The sequence below is a fragment of the Ranitomeya variabilis genome, chromosome 1, assembly GCF_051348905.1.
Source record: "Ranitomeya variabilis isolate aRanVar5 chromosome 1, aRanVar5.hap1, whole genome shotgun sequence".
NCBI lineage: Eukaryota > Metazoa > Chordata > Amphibia > Anura > Dendrobatidae > Ranitomeya > Ranitomeya variabilis.
Window position 1 is genome coordinate 667,895,914 of NC_135232.1, and position 17,816 is coordinate 667,913,729.

Genomic DNA, 17,816 nt, shown 5'->3' on the forward strand with positions numbered 1-17,816 from the left:
GCAAAAAAATAAATAGGCTTTCTATGGCCCACTGAGTGAGAGATGGCACACACAGGAGTCAGGAGTGGCGCACAAGCCCTGAGGCCAATATTTTTCTCCCACTGATTGATGTAGTGATTTTTTTTCAGGTAGATTTTAGAACCCAAATCAAGCAAAAAAATAAATAGGCTTTCTATGGCCCACTGAGTGACAGATGGCACACACAGGAGTCAGGAGTGGCACACAAGCCCGGAGGCCAATATTTTTCTCCCACTGATTGATGTAGTGATTTTTTTTCAGGTAGATTTTAGAACCCAAATCAAGCAAAAAAATAAATAGGCTTTCTATGGCCCACAATTTGAGAGAGAGAGATGGCACACACAGGAGTCAGGAGTGGCACACAAGCCCTGAGGCCAATATTTTTCTCCCACTGATTGATGTAGTGATTTTTTTTTCAGGTAGATTTTAGAACCCAAATCAAGCAAAAAAATAAATAGGCTTTCTATGGCCCACAATTTGAGAGAGAGAGATGGCACACCCAGGAGTCAAGACTGGCACACAAGCAGAAAGGGCAATATTAATCTCCCACTGTTTTAGTTTTTTGTTTTTTTTTTCAGGGAGACTTTAGAAACCAAATAAGATAAAATGATTTTTTCAGGGACAATTTAGAAACCAAATAATAAAAAAAAAAAAGGCTTTCTATAGCCCACTGAGTGAGAGATGGCACACACAGGAGTCAGGAGTGGCACACAAGCCCTGAGGCCAATATTTTTCTCCCACTGATTGATGTAGTGATTTTTTTTCAGGTAGATTTTAGAACCCAAATCAAGCAAAAAAATAAATAGGCTTTCTATGGCCCACTGAGTGAGAGATGGCACACACAGGGATGGCACTCTAGCAGAAATGCCAATCTTAATCTCCCACAAAAAAAAAAAAAAACAGGGACTGTCCTACAATTACTATCTCCCTGCAGTAATCTCAGCCAGGTATGGCAGGCAGCAATAAGGAGTGGACTGATGCACAAATTAAATAAAAAGTGTGGACAAACAAAAAAGATAGCTGTGCAGAAAGGAAGGAACAAGAGGATTTGTGCTTTGAAAAAAGCAGTTGGTTTGCACAGTGGCGTACACACAGCAATGCAGCTATCAGGGAGCCTTCTAGGGCAGCCCAATGAGCTACAGCGCTGAGGAAAAAAAAAAAAATATATAGCTTCCACTGTCCCTGCACACCAAAGGTGGTGTTGGACAGTGGAAATCGCTACAGCACAAGCGGTTTGGTGGTTAATGGACCCTGCCTAACGCTATCCCTGCTTCTGACGAAGCGGCAGCAACCTCTCCCTAAGCTCAGAGCAGCAGCAGTGAGATGGCGGTCGGCGGGAACGCCCCTTTATAGCCCCTGTGACGCCGCAGACAGCAAGCCAATCACTGCAATGCCCTTCTCTAAGATGGTGGGGACCAGGACCTATGTCATCACGCTGCCCACACTCTGCGTTCACCTTCATTGGCTGAGAAATGGCGCTTTTCGCGTAATTGAAACGCGACTTTGGCGCGAAAGTCGCGTACCGCATGGCCGACCCCGCACAGGATCGGGTTTCATGAAACCCGACTTTGCCAAAAGTCGGCGACTTTTGAAAATGAACGACCCGTTTCGCTCAACCCTACTTACCACGTGTCCTAGGTACTGCACCTTGGTCTTCAGCAGGTGGCATTTGGATGGCTTCACTTTCAGGCCAAAGTTGGACAGGGCTTCGAACACCTCGGCCAGGTGCTTCAAGCAGGGCTGCCACTAGAAATTTCAGGGCCCCATACTGGCAAAATTTTCGGGGCCCCCTTGAGACTCCGCCCAGGCTCCACCCCAGCCCCACCTCCACGCCCCACCCCACCGCTCTCTCTTGGAAAATCTCCACTTCTCACCTGTCACACATTGACAGTTCCCATCACCAGATCACACATATAGCCGGCAGCTTTTGTTTTGGCCAAAAGATTTTTTTAAGCCACCAAAATGACAAGGTAGACACTTTTGGCCAGGCCCTACTCTACTGTAACCTATTAGATATTTGTTAAAATATGCAATACAATTTAGGTATATTTTTATTTATTTTTCAATTTTTAAAATGACCTATAATACCACATACAAGGAACAAATACCACAGCACCATGACCAGATGATATATTACCACCACAGTGATCGAATAATATCAAATACAAGGAACAAATACCACAACATCATGACCAGACCACATATTACCACCACATAGTGACTGAATACTACAATACTGATCAATAATAAAAAAAACAACCCACAATACTATCACCATCAGTGCCATTATACACAGGAGATATGTACTTAGTATGCAGTGTCTGTGTACAGGTAATACAGTGATCACCAGTGACATTATACACAGGAGCTCTGTATATAGTGTATAGGTAATACAGTGATCACTGGTGGCATTATACACAGGACCGGTGTATATAGTATACAGTGTATAGTGTCAGTGTATAGGTAACACACTGACTCACCAGTGACGTCTCTAGGTGAAGTCCTTCATCTTTCATCCAGCACAGATCGCCATCACTTCATCCAGCCAGGGCTCCTCTCTGCAGGAAATAACACTGTTATCTTGAGTTCCACTTGCAGAACACATTACTTAATTTTCCCAACTTCTACATTACACCACATGAAGAAGGCAACATAGTATCACTCTACACAGTAATAGGACCGCCCCTCCATTTAAAACAGTATACTCAAAAAATAAAATAAATACATCACTGCAGTAATAATATCCCATAATTAGCCCCTATGATACTAATATTCGCCATCCTAGCCCCCGTGTGTCTCATTCCTGGTGTCAGCCATATGTTCTCCCATCCTGCCCTAATGAGTATCCATTCTGCCCCATATGATCTCCCCATCCTGCCCCATCTGTCTCCATCGTATCCATCCTGCCCCATGATCCTGCCCCATCTGTCTCCAATCCTGCCTCCAGTGTATCCAATCATGCCCGTATCACCATTCTGCCCGTCTCCAATCATGCCCCCATGTCTGCAATCATTCCTCCTGTGTCTCCATTCTGCCCTATCTGTTTCCAATCCTGCCCCAGTGTCTCCAGTCATGCCGCCATGTCTGTCATCCTGCCCCGTGTCTCCAATCATGCCCCATTTCTCCATTCTGCCCCATGTCCAGCACTCTGCACCAGTGTCCAGCATTCTGCCCCTGTGTCCAGCAATCTGCCCGTGTCCAGCTTTCTGCCCCTGTGTCCAGCTTTCTGCCCCTGTGTCCAGCATTCTGCCCCTGTGTCCAGCATTCTGCCCCTGTGTCCAGCATTCTGCCCGTGTCCAGCTTTCTGCCCGTGTCCAGCTTTCTGCCCGTGTCCAGCATTCTGCCCGTGTCCAGCATTCTGCCCCTGTGTCCATCGTTCTGCCCCTGTGTCCAGCTTTCCGCCCGTGTTCAGCTTTCTGCCCCCGTGTCCCACTTTCTGCCCCTGTGTCCAGCTTTCTGTCCGTGTCCAGCTTTCTGCCCCTGTGTCCAGCATTCTGCCCCTGTCCAGCATTCTGCCCCTGTCCAGCATTCTGCCCCTGTGTCCAGCATTCTGCCCGTGTCCAGCATTCTGCCCCAATGTCCAGCTTTCTGCCCGTGTCCAGCATTCGGCCCCAATGTCCAGCTTTCTGCATCAGTGTCCAGCATTCTGCCCCAATGTCCAGCTTTCTGCCCCTTGTTTAGCATTCTGCCCGTGTCCAGCATTCTGCACCTGTGTCCAGCTTTCTGCCCGTGTCTAGCATCCTGCACCTGTGTCCAGCGTTCTGCCCCCGTGACCAGCGTTCTGCCCCCGTGTCCAGCGTTCTGCCCCCGTGTCCAGCGTTCTGCCCCCGTGTCCAGCGTTCTGTTCCCGTGTCCAGCGTTCTGCCCCCGTGTCCAGCATTCTGCCCCCGTGTCCAGCGGTCTGCCCCCGTGTCCAGCGTTCTGCCCCCGTGTCCAGCGATCTATCCCCGTGTCCAGCGATCTGCCCCATGTCCAGCTTTCTGCCCCCGTGTCCAGCTTTCTGCCCGTGTCCAGCATTCTGCCCCTGTGTCCAGCGTTCTGCCCGTGTCCAGCGTTCTGCCCCCGTGTCCAGCGTTCTGCCCCCGTGTCCAGCGTTCTGCCCCATGTCCAGCGATCTGCCCCCGTGTCCAGCTTTCTGCCCCATGTCCAGCTTTCTGCCCCCATGTCCAGCTTTCTGCCCCCGTGTCCAGCTTTCTGCCCCCGTGTCCAGCTTTCTGCCCGTGTCCAGCATTCTGCCCCTGTGTCCAGCATTCTGCCCGTGTCCAGCGTTCTGCCCCCGTGTCCAGCGTTCTGCCCCCGTGTCCAGCGTTCTGCCCCCGTGTCCAGCATTCTGCCCCCGTGTCCAGCGATCTGCCCCGTGTCCAGCTTTCTGCCCCCGTGTCCAGCGTTCTGCCCTCGTGTCCAGCTTTCTGCCCCCGTGTCCAGCTTTCTGCCCCCGTGTCCAGTGTTCTGCCCCCGTGTCCAGCGTTCTGCCCCTGTGTCCAGCGTTCTGCCCCTGTGTCCAGCTTTCTGCCCCTGTGTCCAGCATTCTGCCCTGGGCCCCCCGGATCGCCGCTCTCAATAAAAAAAAAAAAAAAACAAGTTCTGCTTACTTGGTCGCGCTCCTGCTCTCTCCACGCAGCTGAAGCGCGCACTCGCCGGCAACTGACAATGACATCAGACGCCGGCGACATGCACGCTGCGACTGACGTCAGCTGCCAGCCTCAGATTGGCTGGCGGCTGTTAACTATTGACGTGCGGGCCCACGCCAGCCAATAGCGTTAAACAGCTGCAGCGCCGCTAAGGGCCCGGTTTAGCCTGCGGCTGCCGGTAGGGGCCCGGTGAGCAGATGAGACGGGGCCCGATGCGGGCCCCCTCTGCCCACCGGGCCCCATACGCCAGTCATGGCTGTAATGCCCTGATGGCGGCCCTGGCTTCAAGTGTTCTTCATAGGTCTTGGAGAAGACGATGACGTCATCCGGGAACAACAGAACGGTTTTCAAAGTTCTTGTGCCCGAGGCAACAATCCATCATCCTCTGGAACGTCCTTGGTGCGTTGCAAAGCCTGAATGGCATGTAGTTGAACTCAGAGAGGCCCATTGGAGTCGTGAAGGTGGTCTTCTCTTTATCCGCCTCTGCCACGGGAACCTGCCAATACCCACTGGTGAGATCTAAGGTGGAGAAATAGCGGTCTTCAGTGTAGCTAGTGATTCCTCTATCCTGAGTAACGGGTAGGCATCCTTAAGTGTAATGTGGTTAATGTGCCTGTAGTCAACACACACATCCTCATTGTACCATCTTTCTTTCTAACAAGGAATAATGGAGCTGCCCAGGGCCTACAACTGTCTTTGATCACCCCAGCCTCCTTCATCTCCTGTTACATACCCTTGGCACATTGATAGTGAGCTGGATATACAGGCCGGTACCTCTCTTTAATGGGCGGATGATCTCCAGTGCAGATATGTTGGACCCCTTTTACCTGCCCAAAGTCTAGTGGGTGTTTGCTGAATACCTGCTCATATTCTTGAACCACCCTGTAAGCCCCCTGCTTTTGGTGCAAAGGAGTGGAATTAGTGCCTACGTGTAGCTGTTGACACCAATCCTCCAGCTGTCCTGCAGAGCCATTGTCCTCCACCTGGTCGGACAGGATCAAGGGTTCAGTTGCTTGTATTGCATTGTTACTGACAGTCAACAGTTTAGCAAGGGTGGCATATCTGGGTAAATGGACCTCTTTTTCCCCACAATTCAGAATGCGTATTGGTACCCTCCCCTTGCGGACATCAACTATCCCTCTGGCTGTCAGGATGGTGGGCCTACTATCAGAATACACGGGTTCAACCAGGGCCTGGTAGTCTTGACCCCTGAGGCCTATTGCTGCTCGACACCAGATTAACATTTCACTCCTGGGGGGTATTGCAGTGGGGATTGGATCACTCACTCTGACACTGCCGACTTCTCCACCAGGCAGTTCTACCTGTTGTCTCTGCATCAGGGCTTTGATCTCTTTTTGCAGGACACGCTGCTCACTGGAGCCAGCAGTTTCGGCTACAATATCTACAATTACCAGACCTTGGCTATTCAATTCTACCCGCCCCACCTTAATGGTCACCTCCTTGTACCCCACTTGTGGAAAAGGCTGACGATTGCTGGCGACTATTGTCAGATCATTATCTGGGTCACGGGTAAACTCAGAGTCAGCCCAGTACTGTTTGTGAAGAATATATGGCATAGTCATCACCTGGGAGCCGGTGTCCAGTAAAGCGTTCATCGGGATGATGTCAATCACAATTGGGAGGACCATCGTCCTCCGACGTACTTGGCTCGCCAGCTTTGGGGTTGCTGCAGCGGCGACAAATGGGTTGTCTGTTCTGGTCATAGCGGTCGTTGTCTCTCCCTCTGTTCGGTAGGATCCTTTTCTGTCGTCGCCACAGGACATCATCTGGACTGGAAGCCAGCTGGATCTTCTCCTTTGGGGACACTTGCATGGACTGCATGGTTTTGGCTAGTGCAGCCACACTTTTGGTCAGTTTGTGGACCTGGAGCGGCAGTCCTGCAGCAGGGTCATTATCTAAGGTCTGCGCGTCAGCCTCAACGGGGGCCTGTGGAAAGGATGCCGCTTCCTGATGGTATATAATTGCTGGGTGCTTAGGGGGTGCTGTGCGGCTGGAAATTGGTTCATGCAGCACCCGGATGGCCCTATCTTTAAAGTATGCAAAGTCCAGGTCAGGGTTCTGTAGGGCCAAGATGCGCATCTGTGTCCTGTGGGTGCTGGACAGGAGTCCCTCAATATATTGCTCCTTTAACAAAATGTCCCCATCCTGCACGCAGTCAGGGTAAACCTGCTTAATGGCCCTCAGCACCTCCTGGAGATTAAGGGCATAGTCCCGTATACTGTCCTACACCCTTTGTTTACACCCAAAGAATCTCATCTTTATCTCTCCTGCAGTGTGGGTGTCAAAGGTGTCCTTCAGCCTGGCCAAAATTCAGTTCTTTTATCAGTGTCCAGCCAGGACTTTACCTCCCTCTGAGCTGCACCAGTTAACTGGCCAGTGAGGAAGCTGACCTTTTGATTTTCAGACAGGGGGTACACTTCAAAAAAACTGCAGAGTTTCTCCTTAAAATTGCTCAGGGTGTGTGACTCCCCTGAGTACTGTGGTAACCAAGCTGCTCCCGGTATGTACGGCATCGATAGCGGCATCATGGAGACTGTAGCTGCGGCTGCCGCTGGGTCTGGCTGCATCATGGGGGCTGTGGCTGCCACTGGGTCTGGCAGCATCATGGGGGCTGCCGCCGCTTGGTCTGGCTGCATCATGGTGGCTGCTCAGTTACAGCTCCATTCCCAGTCTCTCTCCTCATGTGCTTCCACTTCCTTCAGTGTCTCACTCTAAACTGCCTAACCCTGCCTCCAGACCAGAACTTATAGGGAAATTCCCCTGAAACTGGGTTTAGAGCTCCCCCTTCTGGTCTGGAGTAAGGTAGGTGTTGTATGTTTGCGTTACCTACCAATGGGATCCCTCCTTACTCCCAGGCATGACATCACCTCCCTGTGAGGAAGGCAATGCCATTGTGGCAACTGGACTCCTGGGGTGCCACAATAAACAGTATGTCCAAGACTGACCTTATTTATTATTACATTTAACCTGCATTGTAGTCACCTCTACGCCCGTGACAGCCATGCACACCTATGGACTTCATACGTCTCCATGTACAACCTGGGGAGACATTGGTCACTGCTTCACCATTGCAATCACAGCTACACCTGTGACTGCAATACCCCCTCATGGCCTTACTACGCCTCGGTGAGCATTCTGGGGAGCACAAAGAGCACCCCCTAGCTGTAACAGGGGTCACTGCCTCACAACGGGTATACATACAATTTCCACAAAGTTATAACTTGGACAATAAATAAATAGCAAAATAGCAAAGTTTGTTTTAGTGATTAAGACCCAAAATACATGCTGCTCAACGTTTCTTACATATGAGAATGTAGCACTCAAATTGTTGGTGACCTCTGCAAAGTAAAAATAAATCACTGTAACTTTCATTTTGGTTATATTAACCAGAGAGAGTGTAGAACCATTGTATTGAACAATAATAATTCTCAACATTTTGTGTAATCTGACAACCAGAAATACAAAGCCTGGAGATAAAATGTGCTATTTGTGGTGGTTATGGTTCTTCACAATACAATATCACATTGGTAGTTTGACTAATTCTACACTTCCTGTTTCCTTGGTTCTTGACAAGACCCATTTCCTTTTCAAAATGGACCAGTTTTGGCAAACCTCAAAATTCTCATGATACTTTATTCTTACATTTGTTATTGTTCTGAATTTATTCTGTTCTTAACTTATTTCCTGTTTCATTGTAGAACAATCTACTGGTCATAGACTTGACTGGTTTACTACTGCCATAGTTACCTGTGTTGACACAATCTCTGTGCAATAGACATAAAAGGATGTGGAGATCCATCAAATATTAGGACAGAAAATAAAAACGATAAAATCAGATACCTACCTGAGAACAAAGATGGCCTCAAGTACTGGAAAACCTTATTCATCAACATTCAATTTACTTTCTCGAGCCCTAGCAGAATCCCAGCAGAGGTACTGCTTGCAGGTGGGAAGAGTCCAGGAGATCACTGGCAAATTGCAAAGTTACTGAAGACCTCAGAAAAATTGCAATTACTGAAGAACAAAGGCAGACTGGAGACTTAAGGACTGGAAGCCGCAGGCAGACAAGAGGCATCATGGAAATGCAAACAGGTTGCAGCCAAAACTCCAGAGTAATAAGAAAGTTTAAAAACCATTGAAGACACAGGCGACTAGGAGACGTCCTGGAAACTGTCAGACATGTAGCAGAGGTCTTAGAAGATGGGGAACAGGTAGCAAACAGACCTCCGGAGTCACTAGAAAGTCTGAAAATCATGGAAGCTGCAGGCAGACATGAGAAGTCCTCCTCTGACAGGTAGCAAGGTTACCGGAGACTACAGACAAGCAAGTGAAGTCTTAAAGACCACTGACAGATGGCAAGGTTATTGGAAACTGCAAACAAGTAAATCATGGATGGGAATCCACATTCGGCCAAGATGCTTCTTGATGCATGTGGAGTGGAACTATGCACAAACAAACTAAAAGAATTACTAGAAAGTCTTAACACAATACTAAGACACAGGTGTGTGACTTGGGAGGCCTAATATAGCCCTAGGAAATACAACACATGGTAGCATGTCGGGCTACTTGCAAAGCCCAACGTGGTGCATAAAAAAAATCTAACTGATCAGGGCATGTGCATAGTACACATCTTATTTGAAGCTACTAATAAAGGTATGAATCAGAAGATCTTCACTTAATCTATAGGCTCTCAGTGTAAAAATGCTTCCCATACTTTCTACTTTTCTGTACTCTATCCCTATGTATAGGAAAGCAGACTAGACTGCACTTTTTTATATAGGTAAATGGAAGGTCTGGTAAAGCATAAATCAAATGGACACATATGGCATTTGAAAGGTGCATGAGGGCCATTGGATACATTGGAGCTCTTGCAGTGCCCCAGAGTCCTGGTCGTTGCAGTACTGTCGCTCCGCCACTAAGGGGAGTGATGGTACGTCTGATGGCACTAAAGGAGTTCACCTGACCAGGTATCACAGTCACACATTACACTTCACACTCTGGCCACCAGGGGGAGCAAAGGGTTCTATGTATTAGTTCACTCCTCACACTCTGGTAAAACTGGGGGTTGGATAGGAAGTTAGCCAGAAGCTGACTGGGTTTTGCCCAGGCAACACCTAGTGAGAGAGGAGGTTGCTTGGGAAGATTCAGGGGGGTCCCTGTCAGGGGTGGGATCCTGACAGAGGCCTAGCGAAAAGGACAAATCGTTACGGAGCCGCGCCTGCACTTCATTGCGGCGGTATCTTAAGAAATGATAACAAGCGAGGTTTATTGTGGAGAAGTGAGAAACGAGATCACAGCACAAAGGCGAAAGAACCAGTAGGAGTCGTGCCCCGAGATCGGCAACATCCTACTGAGGCGTGTAGCCGGTGGCCGGAACGCCGAGGAAGTATTGGGCTCTACGCATTACTTCAAACCAACGGCAGGGCAGTTAATTATAGGTTGGCTGCCTCACCTAAATCACCTAATGAAGACAACGGAGGCAATTGTGGGAGAGGGGCGTCTCTAGGGTCCCTATAAAATAACTCCAGGCCTACCCCGTCATACGTGTGCGCCCTTCCTATCCATATCATCTGGGGGACGGAGAGAAAGAACAGAAACATACACGACAGTTGTGAGGACTATCCCGTGGTGCTCAGCAGGGAAGTACTACAATACCCAGGCGCTAGTAGGTAGGCAACTGATTTCCACCTGCAAAGGGAACCTGGATGTGCCTTCGGACCGGCCGGTCTCAGCCAGCCCTGTTAACAGTGCTCTGGATTGTGGATGCTGAAGCCTTCAGTAAGAGGTAAAGAGACTGCAACCCTGTGTCCTCGTTATTTACTGCGACCTACACCTTTTATTGGGCGCCCCTTAGCAGGACCACGGACCGGGTCAGGCCACCATGACATCCTCAGAACCGAGAGACCCGGTACCGAGTACCCTGTCATCCTGTGTCTGGGGGCCGCTCCACTATAATTTGGTTGAATGAGGAAGTCTATTCTTCTTGATATATTTAATGTCGTTTCCAGTTATATTTTTCCTTTTAACTGCTTTTGTTATAGGTCTTAAAGCAAAATATGAAGCAGGCTCATGAGACGAGTTTGCTTCATACCAGACAGATGGAGGCTGTGTTACACAGTTACATATGTTATATACTTACTTTGAACACAACAGCGGAGAAACAAAAATTTTAAAAAAACTTTGTCTGGAAGGTCCAAAATAAGTCAGTACTGTAGGCAGTAGCATAGCTAACAGGGGGCAGAGGAGGCTGTCACCCCAGGCCCCACGCTCTGAGGGATCCCACCCGGAGCTATGCTACTGTAACTGTATCGGTGTGCTGTGTGCACATTGCGCCGATACAGTTACATTCTGAGATCTCCGATCTCCCTGCTCTGCCACCCAGCCACTATGGGGCCCCGAGGAGGCGGGAAGGGGCCCAATTGCAGCAGTGGGCCCCTCGTGTCAGCAGTGCGCCTCCGCCCGTCATCGCATGTTCAACTGTATCGGCTAGATGCGGTATAGCTGAACGCATTGATGAGAGGAGGAGCATTAGTCCACCTCTCCCATCATCCCCCTGTCAGTGTCTGACGTCACCGATGCCAACACTGACAGCGGGCACGATGACTGTTATGATCCGGTGACCTTGGAGCCGCATGAGAGACTTTCTCAGGAGATGGTACCTGTACTGACCGCAAACCCTAAACTAACACCGCAACTAGGAGTAGCCGTGGGATGTACCTAACACGTCCTAGACACCTCGACACAGCCGGAGGACTAAATACCCCTATAGATGGAAATGGGAATTCTATCTTGCCTCAGAGCAGAACCCCAAAGGATAGGCAGCCCCCCACAAATATTGACTGTGAGTATAAGAGGAAAGACACACGCAGGCAGAAAAACAGGATTTAGCAAAAGAGGCACTTCTAGCTAAATAGAAAAGGATAGGACAGAATTCTAAGCGGTCAGTATTAAAATCCTAAAAAAATATCCACAGCAGATAATACAAATATTCTACATCTAACTAAGACATAGAAAGTATATCTGCATCTCCTGAGAATCCAGCATGACTGAAAAATCCAAACAAAGTCTAAGCTGGACAAAAACACAATGAATTGCACTGAATTGCAAAGCACACTGCATGTGTGCACAGAGACAAAAAACCAGACACTTATCTTAGCTGAATTGGCAGCAGGGCATGAGGAACCAGAGAGAGATGCAATCCCTCCAAGTACAATGGACAACTGGCATGGACTCATGGATCCTGTACACCTAAATACCTAATAGAGCTGCAATCAGCAGAAACACCTGCCCGGATTACAACCCCAAGACAACTGCACTACCACCAACAACCACCGGAGGGAACCCAAGAGCAGAATTCACAACAGTACCCCCCCTTGAAGAGGGGTCACCAAACCCTCACCAGAGCCCCCAGGCCGATCAGGACGAGCCAGATGAAAGGCACGGACCAAATCAGCAGCATGGACATCAGAGGCAAAAACCCAAGAATTATCCTCCTGGCCATAACCCTTCCATTTGACAAGGTACTGAAGTCTCCGCCTCGAAAAGCGAGAATCCAAAATCTTCTCAACCACATACTCCAACTCCCCATCAACCAACACAGGAGCAGGAGGATCAACAGAGGGAACAACGGGCACCACATATTTCCGCAATAAAGATCTATGGAAAACATTATGGATGGCAAAAGAGGCCGGAAGGGCCAAACGAAAAGACACCAGATTGATAATCTCAGAAATCCTATAAGGACCAATAAACCGAGGCTTAAACTTAGGGGAAGAAACCTTCATAGGAACATGACGGGAAGACAACCAGACCAAATCCCCAACCCGAAGCCGGGAACCAACACACCGACGACGGTTAGCAAAACGCTGAGCCTCTTCCTGAGACCACACCAAATTGTCCACCACATGAGCCCAAATCTGCTGCAACCTGTCAACCACAGAATCCACACCAGGACAATCAGAAGGTTCAACTTGCCCCGAAGAAAAACGAGGATGAAAACCAAAATTACAAAAGAAGGGCGAAACCAAGGTAGCCGAACTAGCCCGATTATTAAGGGCAAACTCGGCCAATGGCAAGAAAGCCACCCAATCATCCTGATCAGCAGACACAAAGCATCTCACATAAGTTTCCAAAGTCTGATTAGTTCGCTCGGTCTGGCCATTTGTCTGAGGATGAAATGCGGAAGAAAAAGACAAATCAATGCCCAGCCTAGCACAAAAGGCCCGCCAAAACCTAGAAACAAACTGGGAACCTCTGTCGGACACAATATTCTCCGGAATACCATGCAAACGAACCACATGCTGAAAAAACAACGGAACCAAATCAGAAGAGGAAGGCAATTTAGGCAAAGGCACCAAATGAACCATCTTAGAAAACCGGTCACAAACCACCCAGATAACCGACATCCTCTGGGAAACCGGAAGATCTGAAATAATATCCATAGAAATATGCGTCCAGGGCCTCTCAGGGACCGGCAAAGGCAAAAGCAACCCACTAGCACGGGAACAACAAGGCTTGGCCCGCGCACAAGTCCCACAGGACTGCACAAAAGAACGCACATCACGCGACAAAGAAGGCCACCAAAAGGACCTACGAACCAAATCTCTGGTACCAAAAATACCAGGATGGCCAGCCAACACAGAACAATGAACCTCAGAAATCACTCTACTAGTCCATCTATCAGGAACAAACAGTTTCCCCACTGGGCAGCGGTCAGGTTTGTCAGCCTGAAATTCCTGCAGAACCCGTTGCAAATCAGGGGAAATGGCAGAAAGGACCACCCCTTCCTTCAGAATGCCGACCGGCTCAAATACCTCAGGAGAATCAGGCAAAAAACTCCTAGAGAGGGCATCAGCCTTAACATTCTTAGAACCCGGAAGATACGAGACCACGAAATCAAAACGGGAGAAAAACAGGGACCATCGAGCCTGTCTAGGATTCAGCCGCTTGGCAGATTCGAGGTAAATCAGATTTTTATGATCGGTCAAGACCACAATACGGTGCTTGGCTCCCTCAAGCCAATGTCGCCATTCCTCAAACGCCCACTTCATAGCCAACAACTCCCGATTGCCGACATCATAATTGCGTTCAGCAGGCGAAAACTTACGGGAAAAGAAGGCACACAGTTTCATCAAGGAACCATCAGAATTCCTCTGAGACAAAACGGCCCCTGCCCCAATCTCAGAAGCGTCAACCTCAACCTGAAACGGAAGAGAAACATCTGGCTGATGCAACACCGGGGCAGAAGTAAATCGGCGTTTAAGCTCCTGAAAGGCAGAGACAGCCACAGGGGACCAATTCGTTACATCAGCGCCTTTCTTCGTCAAATCGGTCAGGGGTTTAACCACACTGGAGAAGTTAGCAATGAAACGGCGATAAAAATTAGCAAAGCCCAAAAATTTCTGAAGGCTCTTCACAGATGTGGGTTGAATCCAATCATGAATGGCCTGAACCTTAACCGGATCCATCTCTATAGATGAGGGAGAAAAAATAAAGCCCAAAAAAGAAACCTTCTGCACTCCAAAGAGACACTTAGACCCCTTCACAAACAAAGCATTATCACGAAGGATCTGAAATACCATCCTGACCTGTTTCACATGAGACTCCCAATCATCGGAAAAAATTAAGATGTCATCCAAATATACAATCATGAATTTATCAAGATAATTCCGGAAGATATCATGCATGAAGGACTGAAAAACAGATGGAGCATTAGAGAGCCCGAATGGCATCACAAGGTATTCAAAATGGCCTTCGGGCGTATTAAACGCAGTTTTCCATTCGTCACCCTGCTTAATACGAACAAGATTATATGCCCCCCGAAGGTCAATTTTAGTAAACCAACTAGCCCCCTTAATCCTGGCAAACAAATCGGAAAGCAAAGGTAAAGGGTATTGAAACTTGACCGTGATCCTATTCAAGAGGCAATAATCAATACAGGGTCTCAAGGAGCCATCCTTCTTAGCAACAAAAAAAAATCCCGCTCCCAACGGTGAAGAAGATGGCCGAATATGCCCTTTCTCCAAAGACTCCTTAACATAACTCCGCATGGCGGTATGTTCCGGCACAGACAGGTTGAAAAGTCGGCCCTTAGGAAACTTACAGCCTGGAATCAAGTCAATAGCACAATCACAGTCCCTATGCGGTGGAAGGGAGCTGGACTTGTGCTTATCGAATACATCCTGAAAATCAGACAAAAACTCTGGAACTTCAGAAGAGGAGGAAGAGGAGATTGACGTCACAGGAACGTCATTATGAACCCCCTGACAACCCCAACTAGTCACAGACATAGACTTCCTATCCAACACAGGATTATGTATCTGCAACCATGGAAAACCCAGCACAATAGCATCATGCAAATTATGCAACACCAGAAAACGACAATCTTCCTGATGGGCTTGCGCCATGCACATGGTCACCTGTGTCCAAAACTTGGGTTTATTTTTAGCCAAAGGTGTAACCTCGATGCCCCTTAAAGGAATAGGGTTCTGCAAAGACTGCAAGGGGAAACCACAACGCCTGGCGAATTCAAAGTCCATTAAGTTCAAAGCGGCGCCTGAATCCACAAACGCCATGACAGAAAATGACGACAATGAGCAGATCAAGGTCACAGATAACAGAAATTTAGGTTGTACAGTTCCGGTGGTAACTGAACTAGCGATTCTCTTTGTACGCTTTGGGCAGACTGAAATGACATGAGAAGCATCGCCACAATAAAAACACAACCTATTCTGACATCTGAATCCTTGTTGTTCCGTTCTAGACAGAATCCTATCCTACTGCATAGGCTCAGGCATCTGCTCTGAGGACAACGCCACAGCGTGCACAGTTCTGCGCTCCCGCAAGCGACGATCAATCTGAATGGCCAGAGACATAGAATCACTCAGACCAACAGGCGTGGGAAACCCCACCATAACATCTTTAACAGATTCAGAAAGACCCTTTCTGAAAATTGCCACCAAAGCATCCTCATTCCATTTAGTCAGCACAGACCATTTTCTAAATTTCTGACAATACAATTCTGCCGCTTCTTGACCCTGAGACAGGGCCAACAAGGTCTTCTCCGCTTGATCCACAGAATTTGGTTCATCATATAATAATCCTAGAGCCTGAAAAAAGGCATCTACATTAAGCAAGGCCGGATTCCCAGATTCCAGGGAAAATGCCCAATCCTGAGGGTCGCCACGCAGCAGGGAGATGACAATTTTAACCTGCTGAATGGGATCACCAGAGGAACGAGGCTTCAGAGCAAAAAACAGTTTACAATTGTTTTTAAAACTCAAAAATTTGGACCTGTCCCCAAAAAACAAACCAGGAGTAGGAATCCTAGGCTCTAAAAGCGGAGTCTGAACAATATAATCAGAAATACCCTGTACCCTAGCAGCAAGCTGGTCTACACGAGAAACTAATCCCTGAACATCCATGCTAGCACAAGACTCCTCAGTCACCCAGAGGAAAAGAGGGAAGAAAAGACAAAGCAGGCTACAGAAAAAAAAATGGTTCTTTCTTCCCTACTTCTGAGATGCATTTAACTCATTGTGGGCCAATTGTACTGTTATGATCCGGGGACCTTGGAGCCGCATGAGAGACTTTCTCAGGAGTAGGTGGTACCTGTACTGACCGCAAACCCTAAACTAACACCGCAACTAGAAGTAGCCGTGGGATGTACCTAACACGTCCTAGACACCTCGACACAGCCGGAGGACTAAATACCCCTATAGATGGAAATGGGAATTCTATCTTGCCTCAGAGCAGAACCCCAAAGGATAGGCAGCCCCCCACAAATATTGACTGTGAGTATAAGAGGAAAGGCACACGCAGGCAGAAAAACAGGATTTAGCAAAAGAGGCACTTCTAGCTAAATAGAAAAGGATAGGACAGAATTCTAAGCAGTCAGTATTAAAATCCTAAAAAAATATCCACAGCAGATAATACAAATATTCTACATCTAACTAAGACATAGAAAGTATATCTGCATCTCCTGAGAATCCAGCATGACTGAAAAATCCAAACAAAGTCTAAGCTGGACAAAAACACAATGAATTGCACTGAATTGCAAAGCACACTGCATGTGTGCACAGAGACAAAAAACCAGACACTTATCTTAGCTGAATTGGCAGCAGGGCATGAGGAACCAGAGAGAGATACAATCCCTCCAAGTACAATGGACAACTGGCATGGACTCATGGATCCTGCACACCTAAATACCTAATAGAGCTGCAATCAGCAGAAACACCTGCCCGGATTACAACCCCAAGACAACTGCACTACCAGCAACTCCCCACTAGGGAGCCCAAGAGCAGAATTCACAACAGATGACATCACTACTCTGCGCCTGTAGTCCGGAGGTGAGCGGGAGCTCGGAGCAGCGGAGGAGCCAGGAAGAAGAGAGGTGAAAATTTATTTATTTTTTAATGGGGCTGCATTATACTATAGAGTCTGCCTATGGGGGGGTGCATTAAGCTATAGTGGCTGCCTATGGGGGTGCATTATTCTGTAGAGGATGCCTATGGGAGGCTGCATTATACTATAGAGGCTTTCTATGGAGGTGCATTATATTAAGGGCTGCATTATACTATAGAGTGTGGCTATTGGGGTGCATTATGCTATAGTGGCTGCCTATTTGGCAGTGCATTATGCTATAGAAGCTGCCTATGGGGGTGCATTATGTTATAGAGGGTGCTTATGGGGGTGCATTATGCTATAGAGGCTGCCTATGGGGGTGCATTATGCTATGGAGGCTGCCTATGGGGGCTGCATTATGCTATAGAAGCTGCCTATGGGGTGCATTTTGCTATAGAGGCTGCCTAAGGGGGTGGATTATGCTATAGAAGCTGCCTATGTAAGTGCATTATGCTATAGAGACTGCCTATGGGGGTGAATTATGCTATAGAGGCTGCCTATGGGGGGTGCATTATATTAGGGGCTGCATTATACTATAGAGTCTGCCTGTGGGGCTGCATTACATTGGGGGCTGCATTACACTATAGAGTCTGCCTATGGGAAGTGCATTATACTATAAAGTCTGCCTATGGGGAGTGCATTATATAGAGTCTGCATTTGGGGGGGCACAGTATACTATAGAGTCTGCCTATGGGGAATGCATTACACTATATGGAGACTTATGGGGAGTGCATTATACTATAC